We start from the raw sequence: 12,485 nt of genomic DNA, 5'->3' as shown, positions 1-12,485 counted from the left end.
ACCCAATACACAACCCAAAAGTACACACTCACCTAATACACACCGACCCAATATACACCCCATCAATACACACCTTACCAAATACACACCTACCCAATATACTCCCCAACAATACACACCTCACCTAATACGCACCTACACAATATAGACCCCAACAATACACACCTCAACTAATACACAACTATCCAATATACACCCCATCAATACACACTCACCGAATACAGACCTACCCAATATACACCTCAAAAATACTCACTCACCTAATACACACATACCCAATATACATCCCAAAAATACACACCTCACCTAATACACACCAACCAAATATAAACCCCAACAATAAACACATCACCTAATACACACCTACCCAATATACACTTGAAAAATACATACCTCACCTAATACACACCTACCCAATACACAACCCAAAAGTACACACTCACCTAATACACACCGACCCAATATACACCCCATCAATACACACCTTACCAAATACACACCTACCCAATATACTCCCCAACAATACACACCTCACCTAATACGCACCTACACAATATAGAACCCAACAATACACACCTCACCTAATACACAACTATCCAATATACACCCCATCAATACACACTCACCGAATACAGACCTACCCAATATACACCTCAAAAATACTCACTCACCTAATACACACATAGCCAATATACACCCCTACAATACACACTCACCAAATACACACCTACGCAATATAAACTCCAACAATACACACTCAACTAATACACAGCTACCATATACACCCCACAATACACAATCACCTAATACACACATACCCAATATATATGCCAACAATACACACCTCACCTAATATACACCAACCCAATATACACCCCGACAATACACACATAACCTAATTCACACCTACCCAATATACACCCCAACAATACACACTCTCCTAATGCACACCTACCCAATATACACCTGAAAAATACACACTCACCTAATACAAACCTACCCAATATACACCCCAACAATACAAACTCACCTAATACAAAACTACCAAATATAAACACAAACAATAAACACTCACCTAATACACAACTACCCAATATACACCCCAACAATACACACCTCACCTAATACACACCTACCCAATATACACCCCAACAATACATACTCACCACTACACACCTACCCAATATACACACCGACAAAATACACCTCACCTAATACACACCTACACAATATATATCCCAACAATAAACACTCACCTAATACACACCTAACCAATATACACCCCAACAATACACAACTCACCTAATACACACCAACCCAATATACGCCCCACCAATACACACTCAACTAATACACACCTACTCAATATAAAACCCAACAATACAAACCTCACCTAATACCCACCTACCCAATATACACCCCAACAATACACACTCAACTAATACACACCAACCCAATATACACCCCAACAATACACACCTCACCTAATTAACACCAACCCAATATACACCCCAACAATACACGCTCACCTAATACACACCTACCCAATATACACTACAACAATCCACTCTCACACAATACACACCTACCCAATATACACCCCAACAATACACACCACACCTAAAACACACCTACCCAATATACACACCAACAATACACACTCACCTAATACACACATACCCAATATACACCCCAACAATACACACCTCACCCAATACACACCTAACCAATATACACCCCGACAATACGCACTCACCTAATACACACCTACCCAATATACAATCCAACAATACACAGCTAACCTAATACACACCTACCCAATATACACCCCAACAATACACACCTCACCTAATACACCGCTACTGAATATACACCCCAACAATACACACCTCACCCAATACACACCTACCCAATATACACTCCAAAAATACACACCTCACCTAATACACACCTACCCAATATACACCCCAACAATACACACTCACCTAATACACACCTACTCAATAAACAGCCCAACAATACACATCTCACCTAATACACACCTACCGAATATACACCCCAACAATACAAACTCACCTAATACAAACCTACCGAATATAAACACAAACAATACACACTCACCTAATACACACCTACCCAATATACACCCCAACCATACACACCTCGCCTAATACACAACTACTCAAAATACACCCCAACAATACCAACTCACCTATCACAGTCCTACCCAATATACACCCCAACAATACACACTCACCTAATACACACCTACCCAATATACACCCCAACAATACACACCTCACCTAATACACAACTACCCAATATACACCCCAACAATACACACTCACCTAATACACACCTACTCAATATACACCCCAACAATACACACTCACCTAATACACACCAACCCAATATACACCCCAACAATTCACACTCACCTAATACACACCTACCTAATATACACCCCAACAATACACACTCACCTAATACACGCCTACCCAAAATGTACCCCAACAATACACACCTCACCTAATACAAATCTACCCAATATAGACCCCAACAATACACACCTCACCTAATACACAAACCCAATATAAGCACCAACAATACACACGTCACCTAATAAACACCTACCCAATATACACCCCAACAATAAACACCTCACCTATTACACACCTAGCCAATATGCACCCCAACAATACACACTCACTTAATACACACCTACCCAATATACACCCCAACAATACACACCTCACCTAATACACACCTACCCATTATACACCTCAACAATACACACCTCACCTAATATACAGCTACCCAATATACACCCCAACAAAACACACCCCACCTAATACCCACCTACTCAATAAACAAACCAACAATACACACTCACCTAATACACACCTACCCAATATACACCTCAACAAAACACACCTCACCTAATACACTCCTACCCAATATGCACCCCAACAATACACACTCACCTAATACATACCTACCAAATATACACCCCGACAAAATACACCTCACCTAATACACACCAACCCAATATACATCCCAACAATAAACACTCACCTAATACACACCTACCCAATATACACCCCAAAAATACACACCTCACCTAATACACACCTACCCAATATACGCACCAACAATACACATTCAACTAACACACACCTACTCAATATACAACCCTGCAATACACAGCTCACCTAATACACACCTACCCAATATACACCACAACAATAAACACTCACCAATACACACCTACCCAATATACACCCCAACAATGCACACCTCACCTAATACACACCTAGCCAATATACACCCCAACAATACGCACATCACCTAATACACAGCTACTCAATATACCCGCCAACAATACACACCTCACCAATACACACCTACCCAATATACATCGCAACAATACACACTCACCTAATACACACCTACTCAATATACACCACAACAATACACATCTCACCTAATATACACCTACCCAATATACACCCCAAAAATACACACTGACCTAATACACACCTACCCAATATACACCCCAACAATACACACTCACCTAATACACACCTACTCAATATACAGCCCAACAGTACACATCTCACCTAATACACACCTACCCAATATACACCCCAACAATACACACCTCACCTAATACACACCTACCCAATATACACCCCAACAATACATACTGACCGAATACAGAACTACCCAATATACACCTCAACAATACAGACCTACCTAATACACACATACCCAAGATACACCCCAACAATACACACTCACCTAATACACACCTTCGCAATATAAACCCCAGCAATAAACACTCACCTAATACACACCTAGCCAATATACACCCCAACAATACACACCACACCTAATACACACCTACCCAATATACACCCCAACAATACACGCTCACCTAATACACATCTACCGAATATACACTCCAACAATACATACTCACCTAATACACTCCTACCCAATATACACCCCAACATTACACACCTCACCTAATACACAGCTACCCAATATATACCCCAACAATACACACCTCACCTAATATACACCAACCCAATATACACCCCGACAATACACACATAACCTAATTCACACCTACCCAATATACACCCCAACAATACACACCTCACCTAATTAACACAAACCCAATATACACCCCAACAATACACGCTCACCTAATACACACCTACAAAATTTACACTACAACAATACACTCTCACACAATACACACCTACCCAATATACACCCCAACAATACACACCTCACCTAAAACACACCTACCCAATATACACACCAACATTACACACTCACCTAATACACAAATACCAAATATACACTCCAACAATACACAGCTAACCTAATAAACACCTACCCAATATACACCCCAACAAGACACACCTCATATAATACACCGCTACTGAATATACAGCCCAACAATACACACCACACCCAATACACAACTACCCAATATACACCCCAACAATACACACTCACCTAATACACACCTACACAATATACACCCTAACAATACACACCTCACTTAATACACACCTACCCAATATACACCCCAGCAATACACACCTCATCTGATACACACCTACCCAATATACACTCCAACAATACACACCTCACCTAAAACACACCTACCCAATATACACCCCAACAAGACAAACCTGACCTAATACACAACTACCCAATATACCCCCCAAAAGTACACACTCACCTAATACACACCTACCCAATATAAACCCCAACAATACACCTTACCTAATACACACGTACCCAATATACTCCCCAACAATACACACCTCAAATAATACACACCTACCCAATATACACCCCAACAGTACACACCTCACCTAATACACACCAACCCAATATACACCCCTACAATACACACCTAACCTAATACACACCTACCCAATATACACCACAACAATACAAAACTCACCTAATACACACCTACCCAATATACACCCCAACAATACACACCTCACCTAATACACACCTACCAATATACACCCCACCAATACACACCTCACCTAATACACACCTACCCAATATACACCCCAACAATACACACTCACCGAATACACACTTACCCAATATACACCCTAAAAATACACACTCACCTAATACACGCCTACCAAATATATTCCACCACAATACACACCTCACCTAATAAACACCTACCCACTATGAACCCCAACATTACATAACTCACCTAATTCACACCTACCCAATATACACCCCAACAATACACATCTCACCTAATACACACCTAACCAATATACACCCCAACAATACACACCTCACCTAATACGCACCTACCCAATATACTCCCCTACAATACACACTGACGAAATACACACTTACCCAATATACACACCAACAATACACTCCTCACCTAATACACACCTACCCAATATACGCCCTGACAATACACACTCACCAAATACACACCTACCCAATAAAAACCCCAACAATACACACGCACCTAATACACACCTACCCAATATACACCCCAACAATACACACTCACCTAATACACACCTACCCAATATACACCCCAACAATACACACCTCACCTAATACACACCTACCCAATATACACCCCAACAAGACACACCTCACCTAATACACACCTACCCCATATACACCCCAACATTAAACACCTCACCTAATACACACCTACCAAATATACACCCCAACAATACACACTCACCTTATACACACCTACCCAATATACACCCCAACAATAAACACCTCACCAAATACACCCCTACCCAATATACACCTCAACAATACACACCTCACCTAATAAACTCCTACCCAATATACACCCCAACAATACACATCTCACCAAATACACACATACTCAATATACACCCCAACAATAAATACCCTCCGAATTAACACCTACCCAATATACACCTCAACAATACACACCTCACCTAATACACAACTGCCCAATATACACCCCAACAATACACACCTCACCTAATACACACCTACCCAATATACACCCCATCAATACACACCTCACCTAATACACACCTACCCAATATACACCCCAACAATAGACACTCACCGAATACACACTTACCCAATATACACCCAAACAATACACACTCACCTAATACACACCTACCCAATATATTCCCCAACAATAAAGACCTCACCTAATGCACACCTACTCAATATACACCCCAACAATACACACTCACCTAATACACACCTACCCAATATACACCCCAACATTACACACCTCACCAAATTCACACCTACCCAATATACACCCCAACAATACACACCTCACCTAATACACATCTACCCAATATACACCCCAACAATACACACTCACCTATTACACACCTACCCAATATAAACCCCGACAATACACACTCACCTATTACACACCTACCCAATATACACTCAAACAATACACACTCAACTAATACACACCTACCCAATATACACCCCAACAATACACACCTCACCTAATACACACCTACCCAATATACACCTCAACAATACACACCTCACCTAATACACACCTACCCAATATACAACCCAACAACACCCACTCACCTATTAAACACCTACCCAATATACACCCCAACAATACACACCTCACCTAATACACAGCTACCCAATATACACCCCAACAATACACACTCACCGAATACACACTTACCCAATATACACCCAAACAATACACACTCACCTAATACACACCTACTCAATATATTCCCCAACAATAAAGACCTCACCTAATACACAACTACTCAATATACATCCCAACAATACACACTCACCTAATACACACCTACCCAATATACACCCCAACATTACACACCTCACCTAATTCACACCTACCCAATATACACCCCAACAATACACACCTCAGCTAATACACACCTACCCAATATACACCCCAACAATATACACTCACCTATTACATACCTACCCAATATATACCCGGACAATACACAATCACCTAATACACACCTACCCAATATACACTCAAACAAAACACACTCAACTAATACACACCTACCCAATATACACCCCAACAATACACACCTCACCTAATTCACACCTACCCAATATACAACTCAACAATACACACCTCACCTAATACACACCTACCCAATATACAACACAACAACTACCACTCACCTAATACACACCTACCCAATATACACCCCGACAATACACACCTCATCTAATACGCACCTACCCAATATTCACCCCAACAATACACACTCACCTAATACACACCTACCTAATATACACCCCAACAGTACACACCTCAACCTATTACACACCTACCCAATATACACCCCAACAATACACACCTTACCTAATACACACCTACCCTATATACTCCCCAACAATACACACCTCACCTATTACACACCTTCCCAATAAACACCACAAAAATACACACCTCACCTAATACACACCTAGCCAATATACACCCCAACAATACACACCTCACCTAATACACACCTATACAATATACACCCGAACAATACACACCTCACCTAATGCACACCTACCCAATATACACACCAAAATTACACACTCACCTAATACACACCGACCCAATATACACCCCAACAATACACACCTTACCTAATACACACCTACCCAATATACTCCCCAACAATACACACCTCACCTAATAAACACGTACCCAATATACACCCCAACAATACACACCTCACCAAATACACACCTACACTATATACACCCCAACAATACACACTCACCTAATACACACCTACCCAATATACACCCCAACAATATACACCTCACCTATTAAACACCTACCCAATATTCACCCCAACAATACACACCTTACCTAATACACAGCTACCCTATATACTCCCCAACAATACACACCTCACCTATTACACACCTACCCAATAAACACCACAAAAATACACACCTCACCTAATACACACCTAGCCAATATACACCTCAACAATACACACCTCACCAAATACACACCTATACAATATACACTCGAACAATACACACCTCACCTAATACACACCTACCCAATATACACACCAAAATTACACACTCACCTAAAACACACCGAACCAATATACATCCCAACTATACACACCTTACCTAATACACACCTACTCAATATACTCCCCAACAATTCACACCTCACCTAATACACACCTACTCAATATACACCCCAACAATACACACCTCACCTAATACACACCGACCCGATATACACCCCAACAATACACAATCAACGAATACAGACCTGCCCAATATACACCTCAACAATACACACTCACCTAAAACACACATACCCAATATAGACCCCAACAATACACATTCACCTAATAAACACCTACGCAATATAGACACCAACAATACACACTCACCTAATGCACACCTACCCAATATACACCGCAACAATACACACCTCACCTAATACACACCTACCCAATATACACCCCAACAATACACGCTCACCTAATACACACCTACACAATATACACTCCAACAATACACACTCACCCTATACACACCTACCCAATATACACCCCAACAATACAAACTCACCTAATACACACATACCCAATATACACCCGAATAATACACACCTCACCCAATACACATCTACCTAATATACACCCCGACAATACACACCTAATCTAATATACACCTACCCAATATACACTCCAGCAATACACACCTCACCTAATACAAACTTACACAATATACACCCCAACAATACAAACTCACCTAATGCACAGCTACTCAATATACACCCCAACAGTACAGACCTCAACAATACACACCTACCCAATATAGACTCCAACAATACACACTCACCTAATACACACCTAGTCAAAATACACCCCAACAATACACACTCACCTAATACACACCTACCCAATATACACCCCAACAATACACACCTCACCTAATACACACCTACCCAATATACAGCCCAACAATACACACTCACCTAATACACACCTACTCAATATACACCCCAACAATACACACCTCACCTAATACACACCTAACCAATATACACCCCAACAATACACACCTCACCTAATACACAGCTACCCAATATACAGCCCAACAATAAACACTCACCTAATACACACATACCCCATATACACCCCAACAATACACACCTCACCTAATCCACACCAACCCAATATACACCCCTACAATACACACCTAACCTAATACACACCTACCCAATATACACCACAACAATACATACCTCACCTAATACACACCTACCCAATATACACCCCAACAATACACACCTCACCTAATACACACCTACCAATATACACCCCACCAATACACACCTCACCTAATACACACCTACCCAATATACACCCCAACAATACACACTCACCGAATACACACTTACCCAATATACACCCTAAAAATACACACTCACCTAATACACGCCTACCAAATATATTCCACCACAATACACACCTCACCTAATAAACACCTACCCACTATGAACCCCAACATTACATAACTCACCTAATTCACACCTACCCAATATACACCCCAACAATACACATCTCACCTAATACACACCTAACCAATATACACCCCAACAATACACACCTCACCTAATACGCACCTACCCAATATACTCCCCTACAATACACACTGACCAAATACACACTAACCCAATATACACACCAACAATACACACCTCACCTAATACACACCTACCCAATATACGGCCTGACAATACACACTCACCAAATACACACCTACCCAATAAACACCCCAACAATACACACTCACCTAATACAAACCTACCCAATATACACCCCAACAATACACACTCACCTAATACACACATACCCCATATACACCCCAACAATACACACCTCACCTAATCCACACCAACCCAATATACACCCCTACAATACACACCTAACCTAATACACACCTACCCAATATACACCACAACAATACATACCTCACCTAATACACACCTACCCAATATACACCCCAACAATACACACCTCACCTAATACACACCTACCAATATACACCCCACCAATACACACCTCACCTAATACACACCTACCCAATATACACCCCAACAATACACACTCACCGAATACACACTTACCCAATATACACCCTAAAAATACACACTCACCTAATACACGCCTACCAAATATATTCCACCACAATACACACCTCACCTAATAAACACCTACCCACTATGAACCCCAACATTACATAACTCACCTAATTCACACCTACCCAATATACACCCCAACAATACACATCTCACCTAATACACACCTAACCAATATACACCCCAACAATACACACCTCACCTAATACGCACCTACCCAATATACTCCCCTACAATACACACTGACCAAATACACACTTACCCAATATACACACCAACAATACACTGCTCACCTAATACACACCTACCCAATATACGGCCTGACAATACACACTCACCAAATACACACGTACCCAATAAACACCCCAACAATACACACTCACCTAATACAAACCTACCCAATATACACCCCAACAATACACACTCACCTAATACACACCTACCCAATATACACCCCAACAATACACACCTCACCTAATACACACCTACCCAATATACACCCCAACAATACACACCTCACCTAATACACACCTACCCAATATACACCCCAACAAGACACACCTCACCTAATACACACCTACCCCATATACACCACAACATTAAACACCTCACCTAATACACACCTACCAAATATACGCCCCAACAATACACACTCACCTAATACACACCTACCCAATATACACCCCAACAATAAACACCTCACCAAATACACACCTACCCAATATACACCTCAACAATACACACCTCACCTAATAAACTCCTACCCAATATATACCCCAACAATACACATCTCACCTAATACACACATACTCAATATACACCCCAACAATACATACTCTCCTAATTAACACCTACCCAATATTCAACTCAACAATACACACCTCACCTAATACACAACTGCCCAATATACACCCCAACAATACACACCTCTCCTAATACACACCTACCCAATATACAGCCCATCAATACACACCTCACCTAATACACACCTACCCAATATACACCCCAACAATACACACTCACCGAATACACACTTACCCAATATACACCCAAACAATACACACTCACCTAATACACACCTACCCAATATATTCCCCAACAATAAAGACCTCACCTAATGCACACCTACTCAATATACACCCCAACAATACACACCTCACCTAATACACATCTACCCAATATACACCCCAACAATACACACTCACCTATTACACACCTACCCAATATAAACCCCGACAATACACACTCACCTATTACACACCTACCCAATATACACTCAAACAATACACACTCAACTAATACACACCTACCCAATATACACCCCAACATTACACACCTCACCTAATACACACCTACCCAATATACACCTCAACAATACACACCTCACCTAATACACACCTACCCAATATACAACCCAACAACACCCACTCACCTAACAAACACCTACCCAATATACACCCCAACAATACACACCTCACCTAATACACAGCTACCCAATATACACCCCAACAATACACACTCACCGAATACACACTTACCCAATATACACCCAAACAATTCACACTCACCTAATACACACCTACTCAATATATTCCCCAACAATAAAGACCTCACCTAATACACAACTACTCAATATACACCCCAACAATACACACTCACCTAATACACACCTACCCAATATACACCCCAACATTACACACCTCACCTAATTCACACCTACCCAATATACACCCCAACAATACACACCTCAGCTATTACACACCTACCCAATATACACCCCAACAATATACACTCACCTATTACACACCTACCCAATATATACCCGGACAATACACAATCACCTAATACACACCTACCCAATATACACTCAAACAAAACACACTCAACTAATACACACCTACCCAATATACACCCCAACAATACACACCTCACCTAATACACACCTACCCAATATACACCTCAACAATACACACCTCACCTAATACACACCTACCCAATATACAACACAACAACACCCACTCACCTAATACACACCTACACAATATACACCCCGACAATACACACCTCATCTAATACGCACCTACCCAATATTCACCCCAACAATACACACTCACCTAATACAAACCTACCTAATATACAGCCCAACAGTACACACCTCAACCTATTACACACCTACCCAATAAACACCCCAACAATACACACTCACCTAATACAAACCTACCCAATATACACCCCAACAATACACACTCACCTAATACACACATACCCCATATAC

The sequence above is a fragment of the Cetorhinus maximus genome, chromosome 30 (assembly GCF_964194155.1).
Source record: "Cetorhinus maximus chromosome 30, sCetMax3.hap1.1, whole genome shotgun sequence".
Taxonomy (NCBI): Eukaryota; Metazoa; Chordata; class Chondrichthyes; order Lamniformes; family Cetorhinidae; genus Cetorhinus; species Cetorhinus maximus.
The sequence above is the reverse complement of the archived record's forward strand: the minus strand, read 5'-3'. Positions refer to the sequence as shown.